This window comes from Spodoptera frugiperda, chromosome 30 (genome assembly GCF_023101765.2).
Source record: "Spodoptera frugiperda isolate SF20-4 chromosome 30, AGI-APGP_CSIRO_Sfru_2.0, whole genome shotgun sequence".
Lineage (NCBI taxonomy): Eukaryota > Metazoa > Arthropoda > Insecta > Lepidoptera > Noctuidae > Spodoptera > Spodoptera frugiperda.
Genome location: NC_064241.1, coordinates 8,902,600 through 8,921,149, shown reverse-complemented (window position 1 = coordinate 8,921,149; position 18,550 = coordinate 8,902,600). Strand labels below are relative to the sequence as shown.

Sequence of the window (18,550 nt, the reverse complement as noted above, 5' to 3'; positions counted from 1 at the left end):
AGACGGTATCATCAACTAATGACCTCTAATTCGTCTCAGATCATGAGGAATGAGAGCTCATTTAAAAGGACTGCCTTTAAAGTCGTTGGTCAGAAGCTATTCACATTTAAGTGACTAATGACTGAATTAATAGTAGGATCTCCGCGATGAAAATCATGTGCGAATATTAAGTAATTTATTTCATGTGATCTTTAATGTAATACGAATTATGTTATAAACCACAACAAGATAAATTAGTCGATAAAAGGCACCTTCTTTGTTGTTATATTAATTCTCGAAGAGAATTATTTTGTTTCTCAGGATGATGACGCATTATGTTCATAAATCTAACGGGACGCACCAACAAAGACAAAAGCAAGAAGGCATAAAATTACAAAACAAATTCATGATGAATTCGGTAGCACCTACAATTTTGAAGACAATAAATTAGAAACACGTTTAAAAAAAGTCAGTAATCACGAAAGCGAGGCTCAGGAAGTATCCACAAAACTCTTTTTGGAAACGTTAGTTGCGTGTACGATTGAGTGAAGGACGAAGCCTGGTCGGTTTACGGTGAAATAAAGAATGATTACATCGTGAAGGCGATAACTCCGCTATCACATCCTGGAATCAAACACGCTTTGTACAAAACGAACGCGAACGCTTCAACGATTTACTCAGGCGATTTTTTAACGTCAATTAGCTTTGAATCCGAAATAAGTTGTGGGATCGCAGTACGTGTTGCAAAATATTCTACTTTTATGTCTTTCGACTCACAATTGACAAAGGAATACTTGTTTACACTTTAATGGCGTTTTATGCCTTCAAGGAATCTAGGAGCCTCTGGAAGGACAAGATCGGAATTGCATATTAATTCTGTCTTCGAAACATTGTTGCAAGTCAGTTTATTGATGAGTATTAATATTTAATATACACCTTTATTTTATAGCTTGCACGTGCACGAGTCGTTACTTGTACCATAAATCCATGATTAAGAATTTTACTCGCTGACAATTCTTTAGCATATTGATTATCAGTAATTTGTATGAGCATTTCTTTTGACCATGGATTGCTTACGCTTTTAATATCATTTTGCAGTTCATCAGTTGCAATAATATGTTCTATAGAAGTGTTTCCATCGACATTTGATACAATTTCATCAATTTTGTCATTAGAGTCACCCATCCTGTTGACATTTGGTTCTCCTTTAGTTGGCTCTATACAATAATCGAATAACCTTTTTGGTGTATTGGTAGTTTAATTTTAACATACGGTATTGTGAGCCGAGCCCCTGGCGGGAACCTATCGAGTGACGTCACCGGAAGTGGCGTGGGCGGGAAATGAAATGCGAGTGTATACGATGCCTTATGTACGCACGTTTGCATTAACCTTTATACGTGTATTTGTTATTTACCGTTAAATTGTGAACTTATGTTTAAAAATTAAAAAGTAAATGGATTTATGTATTTAGTTTAGCTTAATATCATAAAGATACTAAAAGCAATTGATTCAGACGTTTCTGTGGCTATAACTTAGAAACGCTAACCCAAGAAATAATTAAAAATAAAATTATTTTATGAACTCAAGTCATGTTGGGAATATAAGTTATGATCATTTTTAAGTCTTCTATCCTCTATGAAGTATGGTATAGCTTGAAGCGTTTTTTAAATGAATATTTAGAAAACTTGTTAAAGAAAAAGGTATATTACAGGAAGTTAAACAATTTGTGAGTGTCAAACTATTTTTTTTTATTTTAATAATAATTAATTTACAAGACCACGACTATACTCGCACGGTTAGAACGCCGTTTAAAATATATGTATAACAATCATTAAACAAAGGCAAAAGGTTTTTACTAAAGCGGAACTCATTGCATATGAACATAAAATAGTTCACGTACAACGTGAACCAAGTTTTTGTTTTCAAGTAATATAATTGCTAATTTCGTGTGAATTTAATAGCTGTTCTGAACATAGATGGTTTTACCCGTTAAGCTGGTAACCGCCCACTTCCCACTCATATTTTTCATTGGGATACAATATTGCGGAGCAGGTGGCTATTGGTCGGCACTTTCGATGCAGTTTTCTTTTTTTAGAAAGTTCATGGCAATAACGGATTTTAAAGTTACTCTAATACCTTACAATTTTCAAAGAAGGTCTATATTTGATAAATAGTTATGTTTGAATAGTTGCAGAACTAACTTCAAATGTATCAGAATGACTTCACCACAATAATTTTCAACGCATATTGCTTATTAATGGATGTGGCGAATATTTTATCCTAATAATAGCCAAAATCGACAGAGCCAAAATAAGTTCTTATGTTATTCAAAAAAACATAACCACGACGAATTTTTTCCTACTCCTTAATAATATCGTTTGCCTAAATTCTCCCCGTGTGTGCCACCCCACCTGTTCTTATTGGATGTAAACAATAAAGGAAATTGGATTAGGTCCCCCACTGATTAGAGACCCAATCTATTTTAATGTAGTTTCGTCTGTCGATCAAACACGCAATCATGTGTGGAAATTGACTACAATAATTTTAGATCTACTAAAAGAAAATTGGTGGTTCTATTTTCGTTACTTTGGCCCCTTTATTGATTAACTTATGCTATAAAAACGTTTGCCATATATGTTCTCTTAAATAAACAAACAAAATAAGGTAAAACCAAACCGTATCCAAGTTTGTTAAGCCAAAAATTAGAACCTCCGTATTCTAATACGGTATTCTCGTCACATTTCTGGATCGGTGCCTTTTATTCCGTAGGCGTTAAATCCACTAATACATTTTGGGCTCACTGTCGGCATCGGCCAAAAATCAGGGCGAACCATGCTGCCCTGCATAGCAAACAGTTCGAAGTAACTCACCACGTTCCTTACTCAGACCATCTACATACACTTACATTTCCATTGAGTGTGCGGTTGAGAGAAATCGATAGATATCTCCTTTTGACTATTCAATGCAATGTGAATAACCAGTTTGCGCGATAGAATCGTTTTGTTTACCATTGTAATGCTTTACTACTGAAGCTTCTTTAATGAGACTATCGAATGGTCGATAATGTGTCGATACATTTTTATCGGTTACTTGATACTACGATTAAAGGATTAACGATAATCTTCTTTTGACTTTTCAAAGTCACCATCAAGTTCTGTTTGTTTTATAAACTTTGAGAGCGTTTAAATGGCAAACAATTTTGGGTCACAGTAAGCGTCTATGTAAATGTAGGTTTTCGGACGGCTCTAGTTAACTTGATGTCCCTCGAGATCGTGTTAATCCAAAATAAAGGTCCGTGGCGTTCTTGGGATCACTGTTGATCTGATGTGTTTAAATTAGTATTGTGAACTACGTTATTATGACAATCGCGTAAAACTTTATTTCTTTAATTCATTTTGAAATTTACATTCAATGCTATCGATAGATTAACCGTTGTAAGAAATACCTTCAATGCACCTTTTTCCATATTAATAACCTCATATCAAAGGCCACAAAGGTTTCATGCTAACTTTGTACACTCAATACTTCTTAAACAGACATAAAAATGTGTTATGTGCTGCGAATAAAAGTAATGGTCTCAATAAAATTAGTCAAAATACCAAGTTAAGAAAACAAAAGTATAACCCCTGAATTTATGGCGACAATAAACGGTTAAGCATTTATGAATATGTTCATAAATGTCTTGATAGTTACTAACATACATACATTTGAATCCTAAATAACATACATAAAATAGTTGGCGTGTCCCACTGTAAGAATTTCTGTTTGCAGTCACGCGATGGATTCCAAGTTGTCTACATAGAAATAACATCATTACAAGACAAACTAACTGCTTACACAAACTTTATAAGCTCATTATTTTATGTCTTATGTGCTTTGTAGGCGTTGTTAATTACTTTGTAGCTCTGTAACTTTAAATAAGGTTGAAAATATTTTGGCTACAAAAATGTTCAGTCATTATTATGAATCATGCAAAAATGTTAGCCACAAATAAAAAAAAACAAGATTCAAATTCGCATTATGAATGAGAGCTTCACAATGAAAAAGAAGCCGTTTATCTTCCAAAATCATTAGGAAATGTTGTTTAATAACCCAAACTAAATCATATTGATTGATAATGTCCCACAAACTGTTCAAGTCCTTGAAACAAGCTGTTCCACTGCCGGGATTCCCTCGGTAGTCAGCTGGGCTATTAAATCCTACTTTACGACGCACTTACCGCGCTCAACCGGCGACCGTTTATGCACTCGTAATACTAACCTTAATTGGCATATTGAGATTATAGCCTTGTAATTGGTTGTTTTATGCTTGTATAGTAGATAACAGTCGTTCTCAACGCTTATTGATTTGCAAGAACATTTTTGTTTTTTATTAACATGCGTAGACGGCTCATTACGCGAACAAATGAAGCTGTTAAAATTGTTGTTGGATGTATTTAAATGAACAGTTTGTTTTTTTAAAGGCGTAGTAGGAATGATTTACCAAGGTAAACATGGTAAAGGGGAGTTTAATTAAAGCTTTAATGAGTTATACACATGTATTCCTAAACATACAAGTTCGAAAGGAATAATTATCAGTACATATAGGAGATCAAGTTAAACCATCAAACTCTAAACTGCACCGTTATGAAAACGTGTTACAAATAAAAAAGAGCTAACAGTCACTATTATTGGTTTTTCAGAGTCGAACGAAAAAAATGATAGCGATTTTCAATTGCAATTCTGTCGCCATTTTCACATATCCAGACACTCTCGTACAATATCTGTTTCGTGTTTTTACATCGTACACAGGCTGGCCGCGTAAATTCGAAATGCCTGATTCTGGCGTACACCAGTATTTTAATTACTCGGTTCGAGAATGATTTATATCACAACACAGGCGCGAATGGCAGTAGACTTTGTTGTGGTGATGATTTTATTTTTAAAAGTGGTTATGTGAAGGTAATATTATATAAGTAAGTACTAAATTAAAATATCGCACAAAAATTCAGTTTGAAAATTGATTAATTTTGCCTCAAGACATCAATTGAATGTATTGTAAAGTTACTTTAATCGAGAACTGGAGCAATCAACAGCCATAACACTTTTACTATAAGAAATACAGACAAACGTAATTTCGTAAAACGTACAAAATCTGTGTCCATTTCGAAATGTTACGAAATATGGAAGTCGTTATATTTATGAAGTTTAGACACGGTCGGAAAGGAAATTGGACTAGAAAATAAATATAAAAGTTTTTGTAACGGGGTCACGGCCCGCGGGTTCTCATGGCATCAGCATCAGTTGCTTAACGTCAGCTTGACTACACAAAATATAAAGTATAAGTACATGTTTGTTGTTGATGTTAAAATAAAATATATTAATTCCAAAAGTACATGCTCTATACATATTACAATTCTTGGACCTAAGGTAGGTCCTTGAGGCAACCTACCTAAAAATATAGGTTTATATTTATTAATGTAACTCTATTCTTATTTCTATTTATAGGTAAGTAATCTTTATTACATTTATTACTTAGTACACATTTTTAATGCTTTTCATTCGAGCGAACCGAAAATAATATACTGCTCTGCTCAACCTTTGCTTACGTTAGATCTCGCTCTAATTTAAAGGTAAGAACTATAACAAAGGTATTATTGTAAAGTGATATTTAACAAAGCTTCAATGGCTCTCGCTTTCACCGACCACCCCCGTAACAATAGCTCTTAAATGCCAACACGTTACATTTTGCTCTATCCACGAAAAATCGTGTACAAAAACATAGCAATGTCTTGCGCAAACGCATTCACGTGAACCATTGTTATAAACAGTTTTGGGCGCTTTCGTAATATTGTAGTGTACCGTTAGGGACACGCGTCCAAAAGATAAAAACTAGTCTAGTTTCTTTTCTTTTGTGATGTCCCGAACAACAGAAAAATATGATTTAGTGGTTGTCCCAACGAAAAGATTTTGATAAAAAACACTTTTTTAAACGGGGATTTGTTTTAAACTACTGCGTTTGCGCCTTTGTGACAGAATGCGGTTTTTAAAAAGATATTTTTCTTGTCGACAGCTATGCGAGACATTTATTGAGATGCGAACGATAAAAAATAGAAATACTTACATTCATTGAATTCTTTGTCACTCGTAAATTATCTTAGAACAACTGCCATTTTTTCATGTGTGATCATTTCAAGTTAAAAACGCGCATATTTTATACGTTATCTTAACTTGTATGGAATTAAACTTTATTGTTTATTTGTACCAAACATGAAGCGGTAATTTTTAAGCACTCTTTTTCTCTGACGGAAAAATTCCCATGGGCTTAGAACAGAACTAATAAGAACATTAAGTTGCAAATTAAGTAATCTGTATGTGAGAACCCAAATTTGTACGAGTTTTCCCTTGTTCGAAGTCAAGTTATTTGACATCTTAAGTTTATTGTTCAAAAAAGTGTTGCTAGAGTTATTTACTACCTCGAAACGTCTCAATAATGTTTCGACTGTTGTCATGAGATTCTTTAAGTTAAACACAACCTACATTTTGTATTAAAGACCTTTAAAAGACTTTAATATTACAACATATTCAGTGCAAAACAAACGCAAGCCGCTGGTCGTATGCAAGCATTAATCAAACTTTCGACGAGACTACACTGCATCTCAATTGTCCGATGCTAAGTTTTGTGGCTATATTCAAAACAATTGCATACAAGCCGTTCGATTTACGATCGGCATTTGTTCGTGCTAAATTTAAATTGTTAGGCTTGGGACAAACAATTTGCGGATTGCGAGCAACGGAGTGGTGTCGGTCGGCACTCGCCTCTGCCACCTAGCGTGATTTAGGAGTTTGCCGCGCGCTTAAATCATAGCGGTGTCGTCTTCGAGACCGGAATACGTATGCTTTTTGCATTTACAAAGCTTGAATGTAGCCACCGTTGCACCGGCCATCAGTTGCCACATCGCACGAGAAATATGGTTTGTTTTGGTTCTGTTTAGACGTCTCGTATCCGAAGATATTATCCGGTGTAATTCATACTTACGTGCTTGTAATTTGTTGGTCAATAATTTGTTATTAATATTTGAGTTTTATGCTATAATTATCTACGTACGTGTGTATTACTTGAATTTATGTACCACAACTTGATTTATACCGCTTAAGATGTGTAATAACGCCGAATTTAATATTTATGGTCCGACTGGAAAGTGTAACAGTGATCGTATCGCGATAGAAACGATGACTCTTAATGAGATGTAGACGGGCAGCAGACGTATCATTACCATCAGTTACTTACCTAGAATTACTCACGGTAGGTAATCTAAAGCGGTATGAACAGTAGCGATCTCGACTCGGCGACTTAAACTACAATCACATTGAATTCATACAAAAACTGACCCTGTATTTTATTCGTATGTAAACTATAGACGCTACGGTGCCGCTATATTACATTATTTTGTACTTTAACAATAAAAAATACTAATATTTCTCTCTACAGAAGATATACAATTTTGTACTAGAAAAAAGAAAGAAACTATCACTGTTTGACACTCGTCCGTCTATGTAGTGGTCCAGGTAAGAGGAAGATTTGTCGAACTTATTCAGTTTCGTGCGTGGAGTCGCGCGAGTTTATAGCGCGAGCGTGGTCGCGTGTATCGCGAGGTAGCGCGGAGTCGCGCGGGGCGGCATGGCGGCGGGCGACTGGCGACTGTGGGCTGGGCGGGCGGCGCGTCGGCCGCGCGCGGCGCACTGCCGCGCCGCCGCCGCCGCGACGCCGCCCCACAGGCCCCGCGCCTCACACGCCGCTGATTAAAAATTCTTACTAAACTTTCTTCTCGGGATAGCCCCCAACTTGCCGTAAATGGTTTCTTTGTAAGCCACTTTCTTCCACCTTGACGGGATCCCCATTTAAAGTTGGGAAGTTGGCGCGTCACTCAGGAATGCCGTTTCAAACGGTAGCTCGAAAGTCTTGGTAAAAATTAATACTTAATTTCCTGCTTCATATTACCGTACGATACTTACGGTAGCTAAACACTATGTAGTACTTAATAGAAATGCTACAATTTCGGTAATTACAGCTGTTAAATTAAATTACAGTAGTGTAAGAACACGAATACTTTCTATAGAAAGTTTCATTAGTGTAAAGTTAGCAACCTATAATATACATATGTTAGTGAGCTCCGTGTTTTATGTATTTGCGTACATAAATGCCGGGTATGAGGTATTTGTTGAGCGCCATTAACTTTATTACAATTTTGTAAAACATTTACGAGGCTTGCTAAGAAGGTGACCGAAGGTTTTGTCGGCACGTAACGTTTATGTTTAGTTTACAGCAGAAAACTATAGAAACGCTGTAAACGCGCATTACACCCGATTGCCCCCGCAACTTAAGTGCCGGTCGGATTAGAAATGTGCCGTATCTATAGTCTGGTCACTATAATAACTCATGGAATGGGCATAAGTACATACCGCGCTATAGATAAATTTCGTGTAGTTACGATTCATGAAATCTTATTGGATTATAGTAGCTGTTATGAAACTTCATTCAGGAAAGTTGTAAGAAAGAAAATCTTGGAACAAAAGTATCACTTCAGTGAATACGATTCAACATTTTGAAAATATATCTGATTCAAAATGACTGTTTGTATTCTAATGTTATTGTTCGACTTGATGAGCAAAACAATTAGGCGGATTACAGCCTGAATACATTGGACTTTCAAGGCCAACTATTATGTTCATAGAGCTATTAACACTAATTAATTATTTCATACAGCCTTTACAATCATTAAACGAAGTTTGTTCAGCAAAGTTTAACAGAAAAGCCAAAAAAATCAGTAATAAATGAATTAATAAATCGAACATCAATCAATGCTTACTATAGATATGGCCGTGGCCCGCCACCTACGGCGAGCTCACAAAAGACCCCTCTAATCGCCCCCTCGCCCCCCACCTCGCTGCACCCCCGGAAAAGCGTGACGACCCACAAATATAATTTTAGGTAAAACTTTCCCCCGATGGTTATGCCGCCGAGCTTGGGTGCATTAAATAGGTGACGTACTTTTAGTAGGGATGTGATGAATTAAAATTTTAAGATATTAGGGTTGCTAATGCTTCGGAAAAATATATTTGATTAATGACTCGTTTAAGTGGTGGCTGGAATTTTTAAAATGCCTAAGTGGTAGTAGTATTTACTACTAGACAATGTCTTAAAAATATCTAGATGATTCTGCAGTTCTGCATTAGATAACAAATAAAACTGTAGCTGTGCATTATTATGAGGTTCAAAATAGGTGTCATGAACACGAAACATTTTAAAAGTGTGCCCACATAGAGAAATGTGTGACGATCTCTTTCTGTCGACAGCTAACAAACGTGGCATGACGATTGTTTCAGCAATCAATCAAACCCATAAATAACCAATATCTTGGCTGTATTTACAGGGTACTGACAACATACGTTCGTCCGCATCTCGCTTGACAAGCGTCCGTCATCGAACCGCAACACAATGCCGCGAACGAAATAGTGACGTCATAACGATTGTGAAACTATGAAAACTAATGTCGACGCCAGTCGTAAAAACGTCGAGCGAAGTTAACGACTACACCTGTAATAATTAATTGCAGCTAGCGTGATGTATTAGATTTGCTCGAAAAATAGAGTAAATTCTTGACTCGAATTAATTTGGTCACATGTGCTATTTTTCTTTTAGATCATTAAAGTTTTAAGACTATTTAAATAATGTTTTGTTAAGATTAAATGCTATTATAAGCTTGATGAATTGTACAAGACAAGTTTAGACTTTAGTAACAAAAAGAAAAGAAATTCGGGCAGGTATTGGTTTAAAACAATATTCGTAAAAAGTCTGACTATCAAAACGGATTCGAAAACACATTAAACATTTCCAGTACGAGTATGATAGTCATAGACAGTGAGGCCGGGCGGCATGGCGGCCGGTGCGCTCACAAAATCGCGACACACTTTTTAATTTATTTCGTCCACAAAAAGCTTTTTGCTGTTTTATTTTCATTTCAACGGAGACTTGCGCTGTAGCGGGATCTCTATTTTTATTTATTCCACTCTCGGATTTTTTTCTTTTTCAATTTCGCCCCGATCGACGCGGGACCAAGCGGAACGCAGACGGATCTCATTTTAAATTGAATTCGTCTCCTCTTTGCATTTTTCTTTGGCGTTCCTATGTAACAATTCTAATTGGTGTTGTTTGCATGATAGCATTGTTCGTTTTGATTAGAAAACGCTCGTTAAACCGGGAAAAATACGGACGGCGAAACTGATCGATATCATCGCGTGATAACGTCGTCTTTGAGTAGCTAAAAAGCTTTTTGCAAATTAGAATTTTTTCCTTCCATTGAGGGGCCGTTGAGGTACTGGTTAGCCGTAATGCGATATTATGGTTTGGGATTTTATTGCCCTAGTTTTGTGCAGTTAAACATTTTTATGCAATCTATACTTCGACAACTACAGCTGAACCGTGAACTTATGCAAAATAGTTACATTGGCTTTGTATTCGCAGCAGCATGACTACAATTGGATGCACCTGAAAAGGTTTTGGAGAACTCCCAACCAACAAGTCGACGAGCTCGAGACGATACCGTACAACCTACATGAATATTAATGTGCTCCTGATATCTCAAATTCCAAGTCATTACACCGTAAGAGATCTTAGTACGCAGTATGTAATTCAATAGCGCTCACACTCTCACACACTAATTTATAAGTAGATAATAATTAAATTAAATTGGACTTAATGACCGCTCCATGCGTTGTTAATAGTGCAGAAATAACTAATTATTTGCAGACGTCTATATTTACTTGTACTGTTACACGACCAAATTGTGTACTACTGTTCTTCCGCATACAATTACTATTTTAGATAAACACATAGTTCACATAGCCTGGCCTTATTAGTCGTCGGACCGATGACTGTTGATGTACACACTTTCTTGTGAGGAGACAAAAAGCAAGACAGAACAAATTCCAATCACAGTAAATGATTACCTGAAGAATTTATAGCTTAGGACGTCTATAGTATTAACCATCAAAGAAGTATCTTTACACTTTACAGTAATAATAAAAGCCACACCACATTTCTAGATACGGAAATTCTACACCAGAATCTTAAGCTTGCAAAACTTCGCACAAATATGAACAAAACAAACGAGGTCCCCGACTTATGTCACCAACCCTGTTCCAGTCTAAACGTAGCTTTACTTCTCGCTTATTTCAGACAAACGATTCAAATACAAAACACGACATTCGAACACGTGTTTTTAAATTAAACAATCGAATTCGATTTCCAAAACGTATTTTTTATCACAGCGTAGTGTTGCGAAAACCGTCATTGATAGTGACTGCGTACCGATATCGAGCTAATGAATATGTATGCAAGCAGGTGCACACCCGACCAGCCGACATGATTAAATAGGTGCCGCCGACGATTTTTATACAGAACATCGATACTTTATCGAGGAACGTGCTCGATTCTTTATCGATAATGAATACTTAAATCGTTACAAGGTGGTCTTATACTCATATAATGAAATGAAAGTACGTGTTATTAGTGTTTACCCCGTTCGTTTAAAGTTCCATAATCATTTATGTAGGCGTTGCTTCTGGAATTTAATTTATATGTGCAAATATTTTGTCCAAAGCAGTTTATTTAGTGATCGTGATAAATTACTTAATAGCCATCTTATTATGAGTTTAACCTTGCGGGCTTCTTATAATACTCGTACTTATTAAGTTTAATAAATTCATCACACTACTAATCCTCGTTTAAATGTATTCGAGGTAATTACATCATTATTTACATTTAATAACTACGTTCGTAAGTGGAATTTATTTATTTTTCTTTTCGAATTTTATTACAAACTTGTTTAAATAATAAGTACTTCGCATGTAATATGTATAATTATTGACGGATTATAAGTGAGAGAAAATATTAGCCGACAAAAATAAAAAGGTGTTTGATTCATGCACATCACTATTTGCCAAGTGGTACCATGATGCCACAGTGTAACCACATCGATATTGGAGTTGCAGTGTTAATGCCGGTTTATCAATATACTGCTAAGTACGTACGCTGGTATGAATTACAACCGGATTGACGCGATTAATATGTATCGAAGGCTTTATGGTGACTAATTATTGGTAGATGAAAAACACTCAAGTTTAAGATAAGTAAAGACGTATTGATACATTAATGAAGCAGTCAGTTTTAATAAGTTGGTAAGACGTCAGCGTCGATTACATAATTATTTTATGGGCTTTATTGTGATGGAATAAAGGTTCTATTCGCGTAAGGATTATTTGATGTCAAATGATATTGTTCAAAGTCATTAGATTTGGCAGTGTAACTCTACTATGATTATTAGTTTAACAAAAAATAGGTATACTGTACTTAAATGTAGAACTGAACTTCAACCTACTCTTTTGAGCAAGTTATCGCTTGATATTTTGTAATGTTTTAAAATAATCTAATGTTAACAACATCAAGTTTAGTATTACGTAACAATTTCTTCTAATTGGTCGAATATACAGGGGGTGACGTAACATTTCACTTCATATGGGTAACCGTACTAATTAGTATATCGTTAACCAATTTGTTGCGATAGAAACTATTAAAATTCAGGATGTATAAATAACATAAGAAAGCCTTGAAATGTATTCATAGATTTTGAGATATAATAAAAAATACAGGTTTATTTCATTAGCATTGCAATTAATTAAGTAGTTCCCACGCTTGCTACAACACGATTAAAGATATTTACGAAAATATTTTTACATGCATGTTGTGTGTTTTAGTGACAGTCTGTCTTTGTGTTGGCTTGGCAATGCACATGTGATTAGTTTAAATTCCATCATTTTGATGGTTTAAATTTTCAAGTGTTATATTATATTATGCACTTAAATAACAGTCAATGGCTTACATTCTAATAGATTAAAGCTTAGCATGAAGCATTACACCATAACGACTCATGCTCTACATTTTCTTAGAGAACAAGCATCGATTTTCAAGAGTAACCACATTTATAACAAATACAAGACCAGTTACAGTATCTTCAACCTCACTGCCAAATAGTATAACCAGCTTCTTAAAATAACTAGAACATAGCAACAAGTCTAGCCGATGGCGCCGGTGCGTTCCGAATCCCGCGCGTTTCATAAATTTGCATTAATTATTTTAACTCGATGCGTATCGCGCGCGAACGTTCGCATTGATTGTGTGCACGATAATCACGAAAAATTAATTATTGTTGCTGTAAAATGTCTATTTTGTAACCAGTTATTACGTTAACATTCCTAATTTGAATTGACAGTATTGATTAACGGAACGTCACTTTGACGTTTATTTGACATGTCTGTCTTTTTTTTTCTTCTGACAAATGAGACTAGATCATTATGAAACAGCCAGAATTTAAGTTTTATATAGACTGTATTATCATTACATGCAATCTTTTTATAACATAACGTGTTGAACGGTAGAAAGGTCTTTAAAATATATAGCCCGAATATTTTTTAATTGGAACAACTGCGATAAATTTCTAAAAAACAAGTTTCTTTTGTTTTATCTTTTTTTGAATTGAAAAAGTTATGTGCTAGGTGACATGTTATGCGGCTTATTTCAGATTTTTCGTTTGAGATTGCTTAAATAGACTTGGATTTATGGACGGACGGAGTGCTATTTCCGTCGGACGAGTTCAAGTTGGTGATTTATTTGAATTTGAAACATGGCCCAGGACACAGAAGTCGAAGGAAATTTAATTGGATTATTAACTCATTGTTGGGTGTGATTCAGCTTTGTAGAAATGGAAATAGATTTAATAAATCATAATTAACTCTGTTTTCACTTGGAGGAAAACTTGAAAAGATGAATTACTTTCGTTATTCAATAATGCCTTCGAGCTCTGAGATCAGCAGTGTTTGTTTGTTTGGTAGGTGTACTTAGATAGGTAGTACTTTGATAGATATGGCATTGTACCTATATCATAATAAATCACGCAGTCCATTGTGTTATAATCAGTATTGTGGTTAAAAAGAAATCAACATTATTCCTTGACGTGATGTTTCAACATCGTTCAGAAGAGTACCTACTTTCTTGAAAAATCACTCGCAATATAATTTTCTATTTCACATTTTCAAATTTCTCAAAGCTGATAATTTCCTTAAACAAAACAAAACCAAACAAGATTTATTTTCACAAAATACATCTTAAACATCTCACCTTGCGCATTAAAGTACTTAAAGTGGATACCTACCTACAAACAAAAGTAGTCTTAGAGAAAGGCCCAGACGTGGCCAACGTAAATCTTTTGTTCCTTTTGGTCCGGAAAAGTGCAAGGGAGCGAAAACTAACAGGAAAGAGGAGTGGGCACGCTTTTATTGTAACACTCTGTGGTAACTAATTGTTTTTTCTTTGTACAGTAGCTCTAAGTGTTTTGATTATTAATTTAGCAAATAAATCATGAGATTGATCCAAAAGTGATAACAGTTTTACGTCATTTAAATACATTATAGCCGAAACAAAATTAAACTGCGATTCTACTAGCCTTATCTTGATGATACAATGATAAATCATCGCCGAAAAATAATTTACATACTATTTTAAAATGAAAAATACACTATTTCCCTAGAGAATCTTCATTAGCAAATTCATCACCTTATATTTCATCGCTACTTGAATTATAGATAACATACGTAGGGATCGTTTAAAACAATATAAATTTTGGTCTCGCATAAAGCTTTCGACGCTCGACATCCACAGAATCCGAAGTCAACTGACGTAAATCACGGAGTTTAGAAAAAAGAGCGCCGAAATAAAGCGCTCACGTGAAAGTTCAAAAATATCAGACGTGAATATAATTATGAGAGAGCACACCCGCTGGTTTCCGGAGTTGTAGGACCCCTACTACAATTTGGGACTGTTTTTTACTCTGAAGTGTTGACATACAGTTTCATTTAGTTGCCGCAAGCGCTTCTGTCGAAAATGAGGTTCTAGGTTCATTAATATTGGTGATATTGGTTCTTTTATAATCATTCGTCTTCTTCAAGTTATTGCAAATTCATTGTCAGTATATGTCAAAGGATTATTTTGAATGAGGGATGTGTAATTGTATATAGGTTCGTTTGTATTATCAAAAAGTTATAGTAGACGACCTAATACAAAATATTTGTGCAGAAATTGACCATGATCATCATGCATCCATTCAATTATTATCCAGCAATTTTTTCTCACCCATGATTTCAAAGGCGAGATCCCCTCGACGTCTCATGGTTAGATTCGAGAGGGATTCTTTGCGTAGTTATAAATAAAAGATAACTCTAAAGTCCTACCTGCAGAGCGACTTCTGTCTGTGAATTGCAAATACCAACTGTCTAAAGTAAGCGTATATAAAGTTCTAACTTCTGAATAACATCACGTTTAGGCGTCAAAACTTTGTTACTATTCGTTTTTTATGTACTTTTAACATATTTTTGGGAACGTATTTTTTTTTGTTGTTGTGCGAACGTATTCAAACAATAGTGCTTGTAACGAAATGATCGTTATCTGTGGTTGTATAGCAATTAAAATGGTAATTAAAATAAGTAGGAAGCGTACCCAAAACCGGGTGTAAAGTGTAGGCGCGGGTAACGCAGCAACAACCATAAAATTCTTTATGTTGACACAGATTAGTAGTGGACAGAGACTGCGGTAAAAAATAAATGTTTGATGTCCATTTATATTTCTTTTGGTGTATTATAAACACGGAGTAATTAATTTAATTACACTACAATATTTTTATTACATCACTAGCTTCTGCCAGCGGCTCCATTCAGCTTCGCAGAATAACTGGCCTGAATACCAAATATTATCAAAATCCGTTCAGTACTTTCAGTGTGATTGGCGGACAAACATCCAACCACAGACTTTCACATTAATTTATAATATTAGTGTGATGGTCGAATATACTTAGTACCTACGCCAAAACATTAAATCGAGACCAAATCTCTGTGTTCATGTTACTCTGTACAAATTCGTTGAGCAGTTTTTTTACTATCACTAACAACTGTCCATTTAGTATATTGTGATTGAGTTTTTACAACCAAATTGCTAAGAGATTGAAGTGGCAGTGATAGCTTCTGATGGAATTTCATACATTTATTTAAAATATCTTCAGTTCGAAAATCGCGAACTGGGTTAGTTTATAAATTCACAACATTATGAGTACCGTACCTAAACAATAGAAAAATAGAAGAGCAGATTGGTACTTGACTTAGGTTAGATCTTTATTCTAATTTTTAATAACCTAATAGATAGTTTTCAGAGTAACAGAATGGTCACTGGAAAATTCATTTATCCACTATAAAGTAAAAAATTCATTTATCCACTATATGTAGGAAAGTATTACCTAAACGTAATACTTTCCTACATATAAGTTTTCTCGTGAAACACTACTGTACAGTCTTTAAATCATACATGCAGTTTTACGCCTCACTAAGTGTAGATATAACATAATCTTTAAATTACACATCTTGTTGCAGTTGAGTCTGTATGCTTTCTAGCTGTGTAAGACAAGTACTTACGAAGCTAACAGTCTCTACCATATTGCAATTAGTTAAATCTCGTAACCATGTTCTAAAAAAATTAATATTCTTGACCATTATTCGTTAAATGCAAACTTCATAATGGATCCTCCTTATAAAAACAGTATGAATAGCAACAATAAAATCCGTAAGTCAATCGTATGGAATCCCAATTTGTGCTCTATCGAATACAATAAGATGAATGGGAGTTGACTGACTTCATAAAACGGCACACTCAAGGTCATATATGCTGAGTCAAAAAGCAATACAATTTTTTCTACAACATTGCCATTCCAAACCTATACTGTCTTCTCGAGATAAAAACAAAACGTACAAACTCAAATAAACAGACCATTACAAAAGTTTTAAAACGCTGTATCTGGACTATTTAAAACCATTTGCTAGGAGCTTCGCAAGTTTTTCTCTGAATAAAAAAAACCTCAGACTTGGAGGGCGAAGGCAATAGACTTTAGGTTCCTTGAGACTAAAGTTAAATATCCATTTAAATCTTCGACGCTGGCGGTCCCAGGGGTAAACAGCGCTGCAGCAGCGAAAAGCGCTTTTACATTGACTGCACCGGAAAATTGCTAGATTGTATTCCACTAGGATTTTGGTTTGGGTCTGCTTTCTGATTTTGATGGAAATGATTTTGTGTTATTTTGATGTAAGTTAACCCTAATAGAGTAACAATTTGATACTGAGATTCTTCCTAAATACCTAATAGATAAAATATTTTACTCCTGTGTTAAAAGAGTTTGTACTATTTCAGTAAATTAAAATAAAACAAAGGGTAGCTAGTAGCTCAAACTGCGATAAAATTGTTTGAAATCAAACGAGGCTAATAACGAATATTTTCTTCGAATAACTCAAAACACAAGTGAAATAAAAATCACAATTTTATGCAGCACACAACTCTAATACTCGAACTTCAGGCCATCATTTATGTTCGCGCCCAACGCTCATCCATTCACAGCTCAAAGAAAGCGCATCAAGCGACATCGAGCGATACTTACCTAGCTAGCAGTACATAGCTCCGTCGACGACGGCACTAAATCAATACGAGCCATCACGCCCCCCTACCACCCTCGCCCACCCCCAGCCCGGCTTCAAGCCTCTGCTTTCCCGCCGAAAGCAGCCACCACCCTTGAAAACCTCGTGAGCTGAGCTCCTACTTCTGTTCGGCTTTTGTGGAGGTGTACTTCGAACGAGACCTCTTGGGATTTGTCGTGAACGCTCCAATTGACAGTTCGCAATTTGAAATTGCCTTTTTAAAGGTCGGCCTGCCACGTTTGGAATTAGTGCTATCAACTAAATTCTAAGTAGCTGTGTAGACGCTATCTTATTTTAATTTTTCATTATTTTTACAAGTACAAAATTTTGTCGTTTCTTTCAACAGTATAAATAATAAACATTAAAATATTTGAAAATTTATAAATTAAATTGTACTGTTATCTCATTTATTTTCATGTACAATTTATAGAAACTATACATTAAAAATGTCTTCATAAAAATAAATCACATTTTAAAATATTCATTGTTTTCAAGCGTTAAAATCAGTTAGTCGCACTATAATTATCCGTAATGTTCCTACTAAGCGACTGTATAAATCAAACATGCGACGCTATTGTTCGATTCGTGTTAGATTGATAAGGTTATTCCCAAGTGTGAACGAGACAGATATCCATTGAACGCTTCTATTCATAAGTGATTGTATAAGCGAAATTTTACGAACATTTTAACGAAGTTTGATTTCAGTATTTTACTACTTTTCAACTGACTTGATAATATAATTAAAAACAGAATTTTGGCTACAAAAATGAACACATAAAAATATATTTTTCAATAAGTTGTTGCAACGTTTTAAATATACTGTAGACTCAGTGGAAGCCCATCAAAAAGTTTTTACGCTCTTTTGCTGTTCAGTTAGAAAACGATTTTCATTCTATTTACACAACGTTTTAACCCTCTCAAGTTATTCTTGTTTTGAAATGTTCAATCCATTAACTCTTCGAGCCCTC

The 18,550-nt window shown here is 35.1% G+C and overlaps 1 protein-coding gene across 3 annotated transcripts in view; it reads right to left on the bottom strand.

Moving 5' to 3' along the window:
• The window catches only part of LOC118269630 (homeotic protein antennapedia), a 168,612-nt gene that overhangs the window by 59,845 nt on the left and 90,217 nt on the right, over positions 1-18,550 (bottom strand). The window contains exon 1 of one of the 3 annotated variants that reach the window (XM_035584825.2): positions 7,249-7,659. The exons of the other annotated variants lie outside the window; for them this stretch is intronic. The gene's annotated coding sequence lies outside the window, so the exon portion shown is untranslated. Of the gene's footprint in view, positions 1-7,248; positions 7,660-18,550 lie in introns of those variants that run through there. 3 annotated transcript variants of the gene reach the window in all.